The sequence below is a fragment of the Sorex araneus genome, chromosome X (genome assembly GCF_027595985.1).
Source record: "Sorex araneus isolate mSorAra2 chromosome X, mSorAra2.pri, whole genome shotgun sequence".
Taxonomy (NCBI): domain Eukaryota; kingdom Metazoa; phylum Chordata; class Mammalia; order Eulipotyphla; family Soricidae; genus Sorex; species Sorex araneus.
Genome location: NC_073313.1, coordinates 150,573,642 through 150,588,174, shown reverse-complemented (window position 1 = coordinate 150,588,174; position 14,533 = coordinate 150,573,642).

Sequence of the window (14,533 nt, the reverse complement as noted above, 5' to 3'; positions counted from 1 at the left end):
TAAATATAGGCTGAACCAGTCTTGAGGGGCATTTCAGGAGTGGCAGATGGGCAACACCTGGTGAATGCTTCCTTTTAAAAACCACATTTTCATTCTGCCCATTTATTCATTTTTTAATTGAATCACTGTGAGATACACAGTTACAAAGATGTTCATGGTCGGGTTTCAGTCATACCGTGTTCCAACACCTATCCCTCCACCAGTGTGCATTCCCCACCACCAATGTCCTCAGTTTCCCTCCTGACACCCAGCACCCCCAGCTTGCCTGTATGGCAGGTACTTTTCCTCTCTCTCTCTCTCCTTTTGGGAATTAAGGTTTGCAATACAGATACTGAGACATTATCATGTTTATTCCTTTACCTACTTTCAGCACGCAATTCTTATCCAGAGTGATCATTTCCAACTATTATAGTCCCTTCTGTTTCCCAACTGCCTTCACCCCCAGCACTTGAGGCAATCTGCCAAACATGGACCAGTCTTCCTGGCCCTCATTTCTATTTTCCTTAGGTAATAGTCTCCTACTCTTTTTTTAATGTCACACACAAATGAGTGCAATCATTCTATGCCTTCCCCGGTCCTTTTGACCCATTTCACCCAGCATGATACCCTCCATATCCATCCATATGTAAGCAAATTTCATGACTCCTGGTGGCTGCAAAATATTCCATTGTGTAGATGTACTAGAGTTTCTTTATCCAGTCATCTGTTCTTCAGCACTCAGGTTGTTTCCAGATTCTGACAATTATAAATAGTGCTGCAATGAACATAGAAGTGCAAGTTCTGCTGTGCATTTTTGCACCCTGCGGGTATATTCCCGGAAGTAGTATTGCTGTTTCATATGGAATCTCAATTTCTAGTTTTTTGAGGAATGTCTATACTGTTTCTCAAAAAGGCTGGCCAGTCAACATATCCACATAAACACTGGTTATTCTTGTTCTTTTTGATGTATGCTATATACTCTGAGGTGTGAGATAATATTCATTGTTGTTTTGATTTGCATATCTCTGATGATTACAGATGTAGGTCATATTTTCATGTGCCTTTTGGCCATTTGTATTTCTTTCAGGGAGTTTCTGTTCATTTCTTCTCCCCATTTTGATGATGTCAGATTTTTTTCTTGTAAAGTTCTACCAATGCCTTATATATCTTGGATATTAACCCTTAACTCATGGATACTGAGTAAATAATTTTCACATTCCATGGGCTCTCTGTATCTTGATAAACATTTCTTTTGAGGTGCATACGCTTCCTGGTTTAATGTAATCCCATTTGTTTATCTTTGCTTCCACTTGCTTGGTTAGTGTTGTTTCATCTTTAAAGATGCCTATAGCTTCACTGCCTACATTTTTGTCCATGTACCTATGGATTTAGGTCTGATATTGAGGTTTTTAATCCATTTTGATATTACGTTTGTGCTTGGTGTTAGAGAGAGATCTTAGTTCAAGTTTTTACCTGTAACTGCCAAATTTTCCCAGCACCACTTGGTGAAGAGGCTTTCTTTGCTCCTCTTCACATTTATTACTTCTTTATCAAAGAGTAAGTGCTCATATATTTTAGGATCTCTGTTAGGATATTCAAATCTATTTCACTAGTCTGTAAGTCTCTCTACTTCAACACGATGCTATTTTTTTTTTTTGCTTTTTGGGTCACACCCAGCAATGCTCAGGGGTTACTCCTGGCTTTGCACTCAGGAATTGCTCCTGGCAGTGCTTGGGGGACCATATGGGATGCCGGGGATCGAACCCGGGTCGGCCGCGTGCAAGGCAAACGCCCTACCCGCTGTGCTATTGCTCCGGCCCCAACACGATGCTATTTTAATTGCTACACTTTGTAGTGCAGTTAGAGATTGGGAAAAGTGATGCCTCCCATCTTCTTTTACACAAGAATTGCTTTAGCTGGTTTTGGCTGTTTACTATTCCATATGAATTGTAGGAGTATTTTATCTACTTCTTTGAAAAATGTCACAGGTATCCTTACAGGGACCACTTTGAATGTGTATAATTATTTGGGCAGTATTGCCATTTTGACAGTGTTAATCCTCCCAATTCATGAGCACATGTGTCTCCATTTCCTTGTGTCTTTTATGTCTTTAAAGAGGACCTACTACCTCTTTAAAAATGTAATGTTTTGTAGTTTTCTTTGTACAGGTCCTTAACCTCTTTACTTAAGATGATTCCAAGATACTTGATTTTTTGAGGCCCAACTGTGAATGGGATTTTTTTATATTCCTCTTTGATTATTTGTATGTAGGAAAGCTATGGACTTTGGCAACTGCCCTCTCTGTAGCTTGGCAGTCACACCCAGAAACTGCCCCCCAGCGTCATGTAATCCCATCAATGGCCAAGATCCAGAGATTATAAAAAAAAACTCCCGGAAGCACGCGGCTGCTTTAGCCCACTGATGTGCATATAGCAGCACATGTGTGCTTGGTTTTAACATACTTGCTTGTACTCTCTGATACACATTCTCCGTCCCTCTCGGAGAGACTAGCAAGCTACAGAGAGTATCCCGCCCACACGGAAGAGCTTGGCAAGTCCCCATGGCGTAATCAATATGCCAAATACAGTAACAATAACAGATCTCATTCCCCTGGCCCTGAAAGAGCCTCCAATCATTGGGAAAGACGAGTAAGGAGAGGCTGCTAAAATCTCAGAGCTGGGATGAATGGAGACGTTACTGGTGCCTGCTTGAGCAAATTGATGAACAACGGGATGACAGTGATACAGTGATGGACTTTGGCATTTTGAAGTTGTAGACTGCAACTTTACAAATCTATTGTTTCTATGAGCTTTTTTGTAGAGTCCTTAGGATTTTCTAAGTATAGCATCACATCATCTGCAAATAGTGATAGCTTGATTTCTTCTTTTCCTATCTAGATGTCCTTGATATCTTTTCTTGCCTAACAGCTAAGGCTAGTAATTACAGTACTATATTTAATAGTGCTACAGTACTACAGTGCTATTGAATAGGAGTGGAGAGAGTAAGAAACCTTGTCTTGTGCCTGATCTTAGAGGGAAGGCTTTTAGTTTTTCCCCATTGAGAATAATGCTTGTTGCGAGCTTGTAGTAGATGACTTTGACTATATTGAGGAAAATTTCTTCAACTCTCATTTTTGTTGAGACTTTTCATGAATCGGTGCTGTATCTTGTCAAATGTTTTTTTCTGCATCTATTAATATGATCATATGTTTTTTATCTTTTCTTTTATTCATATGGTGTATTGTGTTGATTGACTTGCTAGTCTTAAACCATCATTGCATCCCTGTGATGAATCCTACATGGTCATGAATATGATCATTTGATGAGTTGTTGGATTCTATTTGCTAGTATTTTGTGGAGGATTATTGCAGCTGTGTTCATCAGGGATATCGGTCGATTATTCTCTTTTTTGTGGTTTCTCTGTCTGCTTTTGGTATCAGGGTGATATTTGCTTTATAGAAACTGAGAGTGTTTCTGTTTCTTCAATTTCCTGGAAAAGCTTGAAAATGGTTGGCAGTAGGTCCTCTTTAAAGTTTTGATATAATTTGCTAGTTAATCCATCTGATCCTGGGTTTTTGTTTTGGGGAAGAGTTTTGATTACCTTTTCAATTTCCTCAATAGTGATAGGTCTGTTCAGATATTCCAAGTCTTGTTGGTTTACTTTGGAGGTTATAGGAATCCAGGAATTTATCTATTTCTTTGAGGTTCTTTTATTTCATGGCATGATTCTCAAAGTAATCTGATGATCCTTTGATTTTCTGTGGTTTCTGTTGTGATGTTCCTCTGTTCATTTCTGATTCAGTTTAATTAGGGTTCTGTCTCTTTCTCTGTGAGTCTTGCTAGTGGTTTATTGATCTTGTTTATTTCTCAGAGAACCAGCTCTTGGTTTCATTGATCTTTTGGATTGTTTTTTAAGATTGCAGCCTATTTATTTCTGTCTAAGTTTTATTACTTCCATCCTCATACCTGCTTTAGTCTCCTTTTGTTGGTCATTTTCCAAGATCTTAATCTGTGATGTTTGGTTATTTATGTGGGCTCTTTCTTCCTCCCTGATGAATGCTTGCAGAGCTACAAACTTTCCTCTTAACACTGATTTTGCTGTGCCCCACAAGTTCTGGTAGCTCATGTCTTAATTCTCATTTTTTTTCCAGGAATCTTTTGATTTTCTCTCTAAGCCACTGGTTGTTCGGTAGTGACCTATTTAATTTCCAGATGTTTTATTTGATTCTGTTTTTGTGTGTAGTTAACTTCTATTTTCAGTGCATCATAGTCTTAAAAATAGTTAATAAATGTCTATCCTCGAATTTTATGGAGGTATGTTTTGTGGCCCACCATGGGTCTATCTTAGATAATGTCCCATGTGTACTGAAAAGGAATGTGTATTTGACTCTTGGAGGATGAGAAGCCTTATATATCTACTAACCCCATTTATTTCATTTCTCCCTCAAGTAAAATATTTTCTTGCTGAGCTTAATTCTAGTGTATCTATCAAAAGTTGACAGAGTAGTGTTGAAGTCTACACCTACTATTGTGTTGCTATCAATATCTTTCTTTAAATCTATTATCATTTGTTTTAAGTATTTTGTGCTTCCTCACTTGATACATATACATTTAGGAGTGTGAGTTCTTCCTAATTATGGTCTCTTGATCATATAAAAATATTTTCACTATTTCTTATAGCCTTTTTCAGCCTAAAATCTTTGTCGTCTGATACTGGTATGGCCACTCTCCAGCTTTTTTGAAGGGGTTGTTTGCTTGAAGAAGTATTTTCCAGCCTTTGACTTCGAGTCTGTGTTTGTTCTGATTGTTCATCTGTGTTTCTTGCAGAAAGTAGAGTGTTGGATTCAATTTTCTAATCCATTCTTCCACTCCTTTTTTAAAAAATAATTAATTAATTAATTAATTGTATTAATGAGTTACCTGAGGGTGCAGTTACGGAGTTTCGTGCCTGTGCTACAGTTATACAATACTCGAATACCCATCCCTCCACCAGTGCCCATTCTCCTCCATTGATGGCCCCAGGGTCCCTCCCCCCACCCCCGCTATCTTCCCCCCCAAACAAGGAATTCCTTATTGTTCTCTCTCTCCTTTTGGGTCTTATGGTTTGAATGGAGATACTGGGTGGCTATCGTGTTCAATGTATAGTCTGCTTTCAGCCTGCCTCTCCCATCCTGAGTGGATCCTCCACTACGCTTTAGTTGGTGTTCCCTTCTCTAGCTGAGCTGCCCTCTCCCCCAACATGTGAGGTCAGCTTCTAAGCCGTGCAGCAGGCCTCCTGGTACTTATTGCTACTATTCTTAATTGGTGCGATTTACCCATTGACATTGAGAGAGGAGAGATTATGGTGATAGGATTTTGTGTTATATTTCTGCAGGAGTTTGGTGTATTTGTGAGGCTTTCTTAGAGTAGTCCATTTAGTTCTTTTTGTAACTATGGCTTTGAGTTTATGAAGTTTCTGAGTTGATTATCTGTGAAATTGTATATTGTTACTTTAAATCTGAATGAGCATTTTTGGTGAGGTATTCACTTCGTTGAGTTTTTTCACTGTATTCCACCACAGTCTTCAGTCCAGGAGGGTTCCATCTGATAAGTCAGCTGTAAATATGAAGAATGCTCATTTGTATGCAGTTTCTTTCTTTGATCTTGCTGCTTTCAGTATTCTATCTCCATCAATGGTTTTCATCCTTCTGATTAGGATATGACTTGGAGTATTTTTATTTGGATTTTTTTAGCTGATAAGCTTTGGGACTCCTGGATCTGGGTTCATATACTCTTCAGCTCTGGGAACTTCTCAAAACTGATGGCTTTGACAGTTGCTTTCTCATCAGGGTTTTCTTCCTGACCCTTTTGTTTCTTTTTTTTTCCTTTTTGGGTCAGACCCGGCGATGCACAGGGGCTAATCCTCACTCTGCACACAGGAATCACCCTTGGCAATGCTCAGGGGACCATATGGGATGCTGGGAATCGAACCCGGGTTGGCCGAGTGCAAGGCAAACACCCCACCCACTGTGCTATTGCTCCAGCCCATCTTCCTGACCCTTTTGGACCCCAATGATTCTTATGCTGTTCCTCTTGTGTTCATCCCTATGTTCTCTTATCATCTGTTGGTTCATTTTGAGGCTCTTTTCCATCTTCTGCTGCTTTCTGGATATTTTTTTGCACCTCATCTTGGAGTTCACTGATTCTGTCCTCAGCTATTCTGCTGCTGAGGCCTTCCAGTAAGTTTTTCATTTCACCTACCAGGTGTTTCAGACCTGTCATTTCTGTTTGTATTTTTGTTTGTATTTTCCTCATTTCTGCTCTCACTGTCACTGTCACTGTCATCCTGTTGCTCATCAATTTGCTTGAGTGGGCACCAGACTTGTTGTTACTGTTTTGGCATATCAAATACGCCACGGGTAGCTTGCCAAGCTCTGCTGTGTGGGCAAGATACTCTTGGTAGCTTACCGGGCTCTCCGAGAGGGGCAGAGGAATCAAACCAGGGTCGGCTGCATGCAAGGCAAATGCCCTACCCGAGAGAATGTTCAAGGTAGTAAGGTAACAATAAAAATTCTGCTCTCACATCTTCTTGTATTTTACTGGCAGTATGTTCTATTGTTTCTTTGAGGTTCTTATGCATCATTAACAGTTCCATTCTGAATTACTTATCAGAAAGGTTATGTTGCTCATTATTACTGGTTGGGTCATCTCGCTAGGGACTTCACTCACTAAGCATGGTGGGTTTCTGCATTGCTTTACCATTGTGTCCTTTGCAGTTTGGAGTTGTTTCTTGTGTGTTCTATGGTTAGAAACCTATAGCTAGGATGTCTTTATATGTTTACAGTGAGTTTTGGAGAGGTGAAGAGATGCAAGGCCTGGTTTCACTAGTACCTGTAGTATAGGATATATATGAAGTAACATCCTCAGACGTGGTTTGGGGTTAGACTTTAGAGTGACATGATAAGGGGTAACTCCTAGCAGGGGGAAGGGTTTCACTGGTGAAATTCTCAGGGTGCAGATCTGGGCCTTCCCTTTGTGTGTGTGCTCAGACTTCATTTTGGGAAGGGTGCATGTCCCACCGCTGTTCACACACCTGGGGTATATTTTAGAGAGACGCCATGAGGACCATCTCCTAGCAGGGGTAGAAGTTCAGGTGGCGAAATGCTGCAGGATCCAGTTTGCTCATTTATTCTTTCACTGGAAAGGAAATCAATGATTGCCTCCTCTGTGCCAAAATGCTGATCCACTTCCCTGGCATTATCAGCCTAGGTAGACAGTAATTTTAGGGGATAATAGAAATTTCAACCTTAAGCAGGCAAAGTCTGAGTCCCTTCCCCATCCCCTATATTTGTGTTATCAATACCGAATTATGTCACATCTGCATCCTGACATGGATTATACCTTAATACCCATTTCTCTTTGTTACTCCCAATTTCAAGCCAGCTGCATTCATTTTTGTTTATTTATCTGGGGGAAGGGCGGCACACCCAGCTGTGCTCGGGGCTTATTCTTGGCTCTTCACTTATTCTTGGGGAAACCTTATTCCTGGTGGGGCCTGGGGGACCATATGGGTTGCCAGAGTTCAAATCCAGGTCAGCCATGTGCAAGGCAAGTACCTTACTCACTGCACTATTTCTCTTGTCCTTGTATTCATCTTCTAGTAAGTTTTTTTTCTCACTTTTAGTGTAAAAGACCTAAATGGCCTTTTAAATGGTTTGGGGTTATGGTTCACTGGTATACCTCATGCTTTGTATGTGTGAGGCCCTGGGTTTGATCCCCAGAACCATAAAAATTAAAGTTACCTTTAAAAAGACCTTAAAAGACCTACATCATCATTTGACTACATCCCAGGCAAAACAATGCTCCTACCATTACTGCAGTCATAATAATAACAACAACATACGCAGAACAATGAGCTCTGTAGGATTCCTTAAATGTTGTCATAGAGACTAATTTTCCTTCCCTGCTTCCCAGGGTGTTTTTAACCTTTTGTACTGAAATAAAATGTGCATACCATAAAATGAACCCATTTTAAATATCGCTTCAAGGACTTTGCGTAAATTTATTGTAGTGCAATCCAATTTTAGACATGTTATTCACCTCAATGGCGTGTTTCTCTCTCTCTCTCTCTCTGCAGTTAATCCCTGTTCCTGTCCTTCGTCACTTGGCAACCACTAAATTTACTTTCTGTTTCCATGGATTTGCTTATTGTGGATATTTCATCTAAGTGGAATTATACAATAGGTGGCCTTTTGTATCTGATTTCTTTCACTTGGCATGATGATTTCAAGGTTCATCCACATTTGAATTTAATTTAACTTAATTTCTGTATTTTGTAGTGCTAGGGATTAGACCCTAATCCCTAGACTGGCAAGCTCACAGAAGAGCCTGGCAAGCTCCCCATGGTGTGTTCGATATGCCAAATACAGTAACAATAACAGTCTCATTCCCCTGACCCTGAAAAGAGCCTCCAATCGTTGGGAAAAACGAGTAAGGAGAGGCTGCTAAAATTTCAGGGCTGGGACAAATGGAGATGTTACTGGCACCTGCTCGAGTAAATCGATGAACAAGAGAATGACAGTGACACAGTGGCAGGAATTGCACCCAGGACTTCATACATACAGTGTAAGTGCTCTACCTCTGAGCTACAGTCCCAGGCCCTCATTTCTTTTCAGTGGCAGGATAACATTTCATTGATTGCATATATATGCCACATTTTTTAATCCACCCTTTGTTGCATGCACACTCGGGGTATCTTTAGCTCTTGGCTACTGTGAATAATGCTGTTATGAACATTCATGTATAAGCTTTTGAGTGGGCATATGTTTTCAGTTCTCTTGGGAAGATACCAAAAAGTGGAATTTCTGGGTCATATGATGACTCTATGTTGAACTTTTGAGTATCAAGATTTTTCCTGCACCATTTTATAATCTCACCAGAAAATTATGAGCATTCCAATTTAGTCACATCCTCAACAATACTTGTTATCTTTGCTCTAAAAACATTATAGCTATCTTTGTGAATGTGAAGTCATATATTACTGTGGTTTGGATTTTCATTACTTGAAAATCCAAACCACAGTAATAATATGATCACTTTCATCCTCTTTTGGCCATTTATATATGTTCTTTGTATAAAAATCTAAAATATTTTGTCCATTTTTTAATTAGTTTATTTTCATTTTTATTATCAATTTGTAAGAATTCTTTATACATTTTTGATAAAAAATCCCTTACGAAGAATATTAATCTTTATATCTTTTTTACTAATGTTGTATCTTACATGCAGGAATTCTCACCAATATTTTAATAACAGCCCAATAGTGGTTTTGAAAGGCAAAAATTTTGAATTTTTATACAGTTCTAATTCAGCATTTTTCCTTTAAAATTGTGTTTTTTATGTTATTTCTTAGACATCCACATTATGATGAGTTTTCTCCATAACATTTTAGAAATTGTACAGTTTTAGCTTTTACACATTTATCTCTTATCTATTTTGACTTAGTTTGTGAATATGATATGGAATAGGAAGTCTAAAGTCATTTTTGTATATGTATATCTAACTTTCTCATAACCATTTTTTTTTTTTTTTTTAATTTTTATTAAATCACCATGTGGAAAGTTACAAAGTTCTCAGGTTTATATGTCAGTTATACAATATTCAAACACCCATCCCTTCACCAGTGCCCAAATTCCACCACCAGAAACCCCAGTTTACCCCCCGCCCCCACCCCCTACCCCCTACTGTATATCTAATGAATTTCACTTCATTTTTTCTTTACCTTGATTACATTCCATAATTCAACACAAAACTCACTATAGTTGACATAACTCTCTCTCTCTCTTTTTTTTCTCTTTTTCCTTTTCCATTTTTTTTTTTTTTAATTTTTCCCCCTCATCCCCCTTCCTGCGCCTCATAGTATGGTGTACTCCACGCCACGTTGGCCAGCGTGGGGCTTTTGCTTAGCTCATAGTCCAGAGGTGGCTGTTACATTAAGAACCTTCAATATTTCAACAAAAACTTACTGTTATTATTTGGAGTTTCCCCCCCAAGTCTGACCTGTTCAAATGGAACCCTTTCACATTGATGACAATTATAAATGTTAAGTTGCGCGGACGCGGCAGCGTCCGCGCGGTTTTGGATTTCTGTATAAAGTCCTGGGAAAATTCTACCAGAAATTACATATTTCTTCCGTTAGCCGGCGTGGGGCAAAGGCTTAATTCACAGTCTCCATCCCAATTCCTAAAGCTGTCTCTGGTTCCCGCTTGTTCCACATCCACCGGCTCTGCAGGGGCATGGGCGCCCGGGCCGAAAACCCGGCCGGCCGGAGCCGAGCACGGGCCCGACTAGGGCTGGCTCTGTATCCTGCGGCTGTTTCAAGTTCAAAGCACACATTTTTTTTTTTTTTTTCCGCGCCACCAAGTTCGTACCTTCTCAATGGACCCACAAAATGTCGGACACCACGCCTTCTCCCGGAGGGGAGAGAGACCCAGAAGGAAGGTTCTTTCCTCCGTTAGCCGGCGTGGGGCAAAGGCTTAATTCACAGTCTCCATCCATGGGTGCAGGCACTTGCTGGAACCCCAATTCCTAAAGCTGTCTCTGGTTCCCGCTTGTTCCACATCCACCGGCTCTGCAGGGGCATGGGCGCCCGGGCCGAAAACCCGGCCGGCCGGAGCCGAGCACGGGCCCGACTAGGGCTGGCTCTGTATCCTGCGGCTGTTTCAAGTTCAAAGCACACATTTTTTTTTTTTTTCCGCGCCACCAAGTTCGTACCTTCTCAATGGACCCACAAAATGTCGGACACCACGCCTACTCCCGGAGGGGAGAGAGACCCAGAAGGAAGGTTCTTTCCTCCGTTAGCCGGCGTGGGGCAAAGGCTTAATTCACAGTCTCCATCCATGGGTGCAGGCACTTGCTGGAACCCCAATTCCTAAAGCTGTCTCTGGTTCCCGCTTGTTCCACATCCACCGGCTCTGCAGGGGCATGGGCGCCCGGGCCGAAAACCCGGCCGGCCGGAGCCCTCTCATAACCATTTTTGAAGACTCTTTCCTGTTTAATTGTCTGAGAACCATTTTGAAAGTAAATTGAACATAAATAACAGGGTTTACATTTGAATTTTCAGTTTTGTTTCATTCATCTATATTTCTGTGTATCAGTTCCACACTGTTGTGAATACCTTAGTTTTGTAATAAAGATTAACACTTTGAAACAAGTCCTCAAATTGTTTTTTATACAATCGTTTTGGTCATTCTGGGTTCTTTGTATTTTCACATAAATATTAAGATCAGCTTATAAATCTGTGTGAATGATCTATTTTCTTTTGGCGAGTTTTTTGGGAGAATTTCCATATTAACAATATTAAATCTTCCAATCTGTGAACTTCAATAAATGTTTCATAGTTTTCAGTTTAAAAGCCTTTTACGGGGCTGGAGCAATAGCACAGTGGGTAGGGCATTTGCCTTGCATGCGGCCGATCTGGGTTCTATTCCCAGCTTCCCATATGGTCCCCCAAGCACCGCCAGGAGTAATTCCGAGTGCATGAACCAGGAGTAACCCATGTGCATCGCCGGGTGTGACCTAAAAAGCCAAAAAAAAAACCCTTTTACTTTTGTCAAATTTATTATAAAGTATTCTGATGATATTGTGAATTATTTTTTATATAATTTTCTGAATTTTGTGAAAGTATAGAGAAATTCAAATGACTTTTGTGTGCTAACTTTATTTATTTATTTATTTATTTATTTATTTATTTATTCATTCATTCATTTTGCTTTTGGGGTCACACCCGGCGATGCACAGGGCATACTCCTGTCTCTGCACTCAGGAATTACTCCTGACCCTGACGGTGCCCAGGAGACCATATGGGATGCTGGGAATCAAACCCAGGTCCACCGCATGCAAGGGAAATGTCCTACCCGCTGGGATATCTTTCCAGCCCCAATGTGTGCTAACTTTATGTTCTGTGACATTGATGAATTAGTTAGTAGTTATAATTAATAGTTTATGTGTGTGTATCTTGTGAGGAAGTTAACCTCTTAGTTTAGTGTAAAGTTGCAATGTATGTGTATTGCTTAGGATTTTCAAATGCAGAAGTATGTCAAGGATAAAATATGGAAAAATATTTCCTTTTCTTAACCTAGACACATCTTATTTTCCTGACTGATTACCTGGTTATAATTTTCAATAGAATGGGGAATTATAGTTTTGACAGTGGATATACCTGTCTTTTTCTGGATCTTAGGGATATGCATTCATACTTTTATCAACAACTATTACATTAAGTGTGTTCTTTTGGTAGATATTGTTTATCAGGTTGAGATTGTTGTCTTGCTAGTTCATTGAGTTTTCTTTTTGATTAATTTTTATTGGATTTTTTCAGATTCTTTTTTGCATTATTGTAGAGGTTACATAGGTTTTTTTACCTTATATTACTTACTAAACAGTATTAAATAAGGTAATGTAGTATGTTGCATAAATTGATTTTGGATATTGAAACAATCCTGAATCACTGGAATTAATTTTTCTTGGTTATGGTATATAACCATTTTTTTCTTTATTTAAACACTGTGGTTTACAAAGTTGTTTATAATACAGTTGTTACAGGTATTCAATATTCCAGCACCAATCCCACCTCCAGAGTGATCTTCCCTCCACCATGGCCCCATTTTCTCAACTACCCCCTCATGCCTGCCTCCTTAGCAGGCACAAAAAATATTTTATGTTGCTTGTTACAACTAAACAGCTAATGAAATCATTTAAAAATCATGCTAGATAAGAACTGAATATTGAAGGTAGGTAAAGGGATATACATAATAACCTTTCGGTACCTGTATTACAAAATGCAATGCCTAAAGGGGGAGAGGGGGAGAGAGAAGCAAAGTGCCTGCTATAGAGACAAGCTTGGGGTGGGGGAATTGAGAGATGAGGGGAGGGAAACTGGGAACATTGGTGCTAGGACATGTACACTGGTGGAGGGATGTGTGTTGGAACACTGTATGATTAAAACTCAATCATGAACAGTTTTGTAATGGACTATCTCACAGTGATTCATTTTTTTAAAGATTTTTAAAATACTATAGTAAAAGAAAATTTGTCAAAATTATTATATTTCCTCATGGGGTCATTAAGCCCTTGTTTGAAGGTTTACTAAGCTGTTTATTGTTAGTTGAACCTTCTGTTTTCTTGTTTCTGTCTGTTGAGCTTAGTTGGCTTCCATGTTACTTTCTCACCTAATTTGGTGTACTCCTTATTGGAATGTCAGTATTGTGTAATTTGGAGGTGTCACTCCAGAAACTCCAGGATCTTTAGAACTGATCCAATGAGTTTACATGACCATGGCTGTGGGATGTGGATGTGGCTACCAGGGCTTCCAGAAGTACAGGATAGGGGGAGGTTTCCCACCCCCACTCTGTGAAGACCCCAGAGTTTTCAGCCTGAAAACTGGTATACTGGAATTTTACTCGAATTGGTGTCTCAGCAGAGATCATTTGAGAAGCAATGAAGTTGGGCCATTGCTATGGTACAGCTGTGGGGTAGGAACGTGGCTTCTGGAGCTTTGTCAGGATGGAGAAACTTTGCCGCCCCTCCCCCACAAGGGTGCCTCCCAGTTTTCATCCAAGAGACCAGTGTACCCATAAATTTTTAGCAACTTGGCTTGTATTTCTTCCCAATATTTAGTTGTGCTCCCACGCTGGAGTGATAGCACAGCGGTTGGGCGTTCGCCTTTCACGTGGCCGACCAGAGTTCGATTCCTCCACCCCTCTTGGAGAGCCCGGCAAGCTACCAAGAGTATCGAGCCCACTCGACAGAGCCTGGCAAGCTGCCCATGGGTATTGGATATGCCAAAAATAGTAACAATAAGTCTCTCAATGAGAGACGTTACTGGTGCCCGCTCGAACAAATCGATGAGCAACAGGATGACAGTAACAGTGACAGTGAATTTAGTTGTGAATCTGTGGAGCTGGACCAATGGATGAGTTACATGATACCGGCTATAGAATATGGGTGTAGATTCTGGGACTTCCATAAATATGGAGGGGAAGACTGCCGCCCCCACTCTGAGAAGTATATAATCATTTTTATATATTGGTTTCATTTTTTATCATTTTGTTGAAGATTATTATTAGGGAGATTGTACTATAGCACAATTTCTTTTCTCATGAAAATTTTTTTTGTCTTTGGTGTTAGATAACAGTCTTGTTAGGATGAATTGGGAACAAATTTTGTTGTTGTTAAGTGTGGACATGTTTATAATTATTATATCTTTTTGACTGATCATTCCATCATTATAAAATGTCCATTTCCTCATAACATCATCTACTTAAAGTCTGTTTTATCTGATATTTAATGTGTTTAGTCATTCTAACGCATCATGGTTGTTGTTTTGTTTAACTTACTTAAGCTTTTTCCTTTTCCTACACTATTTATAACTTCATATCTAAAGTAGATGGCATATCCTTGTTGTCCTTTTTTTTTCCTTCAGTTTTTGGGACACATTCAGTTGTCCTCAGGGCTTACTGCTGACTCTATATTCAGGGATCACTTTTGGTGGGGATTGGAGGACCTTACTGAATGCT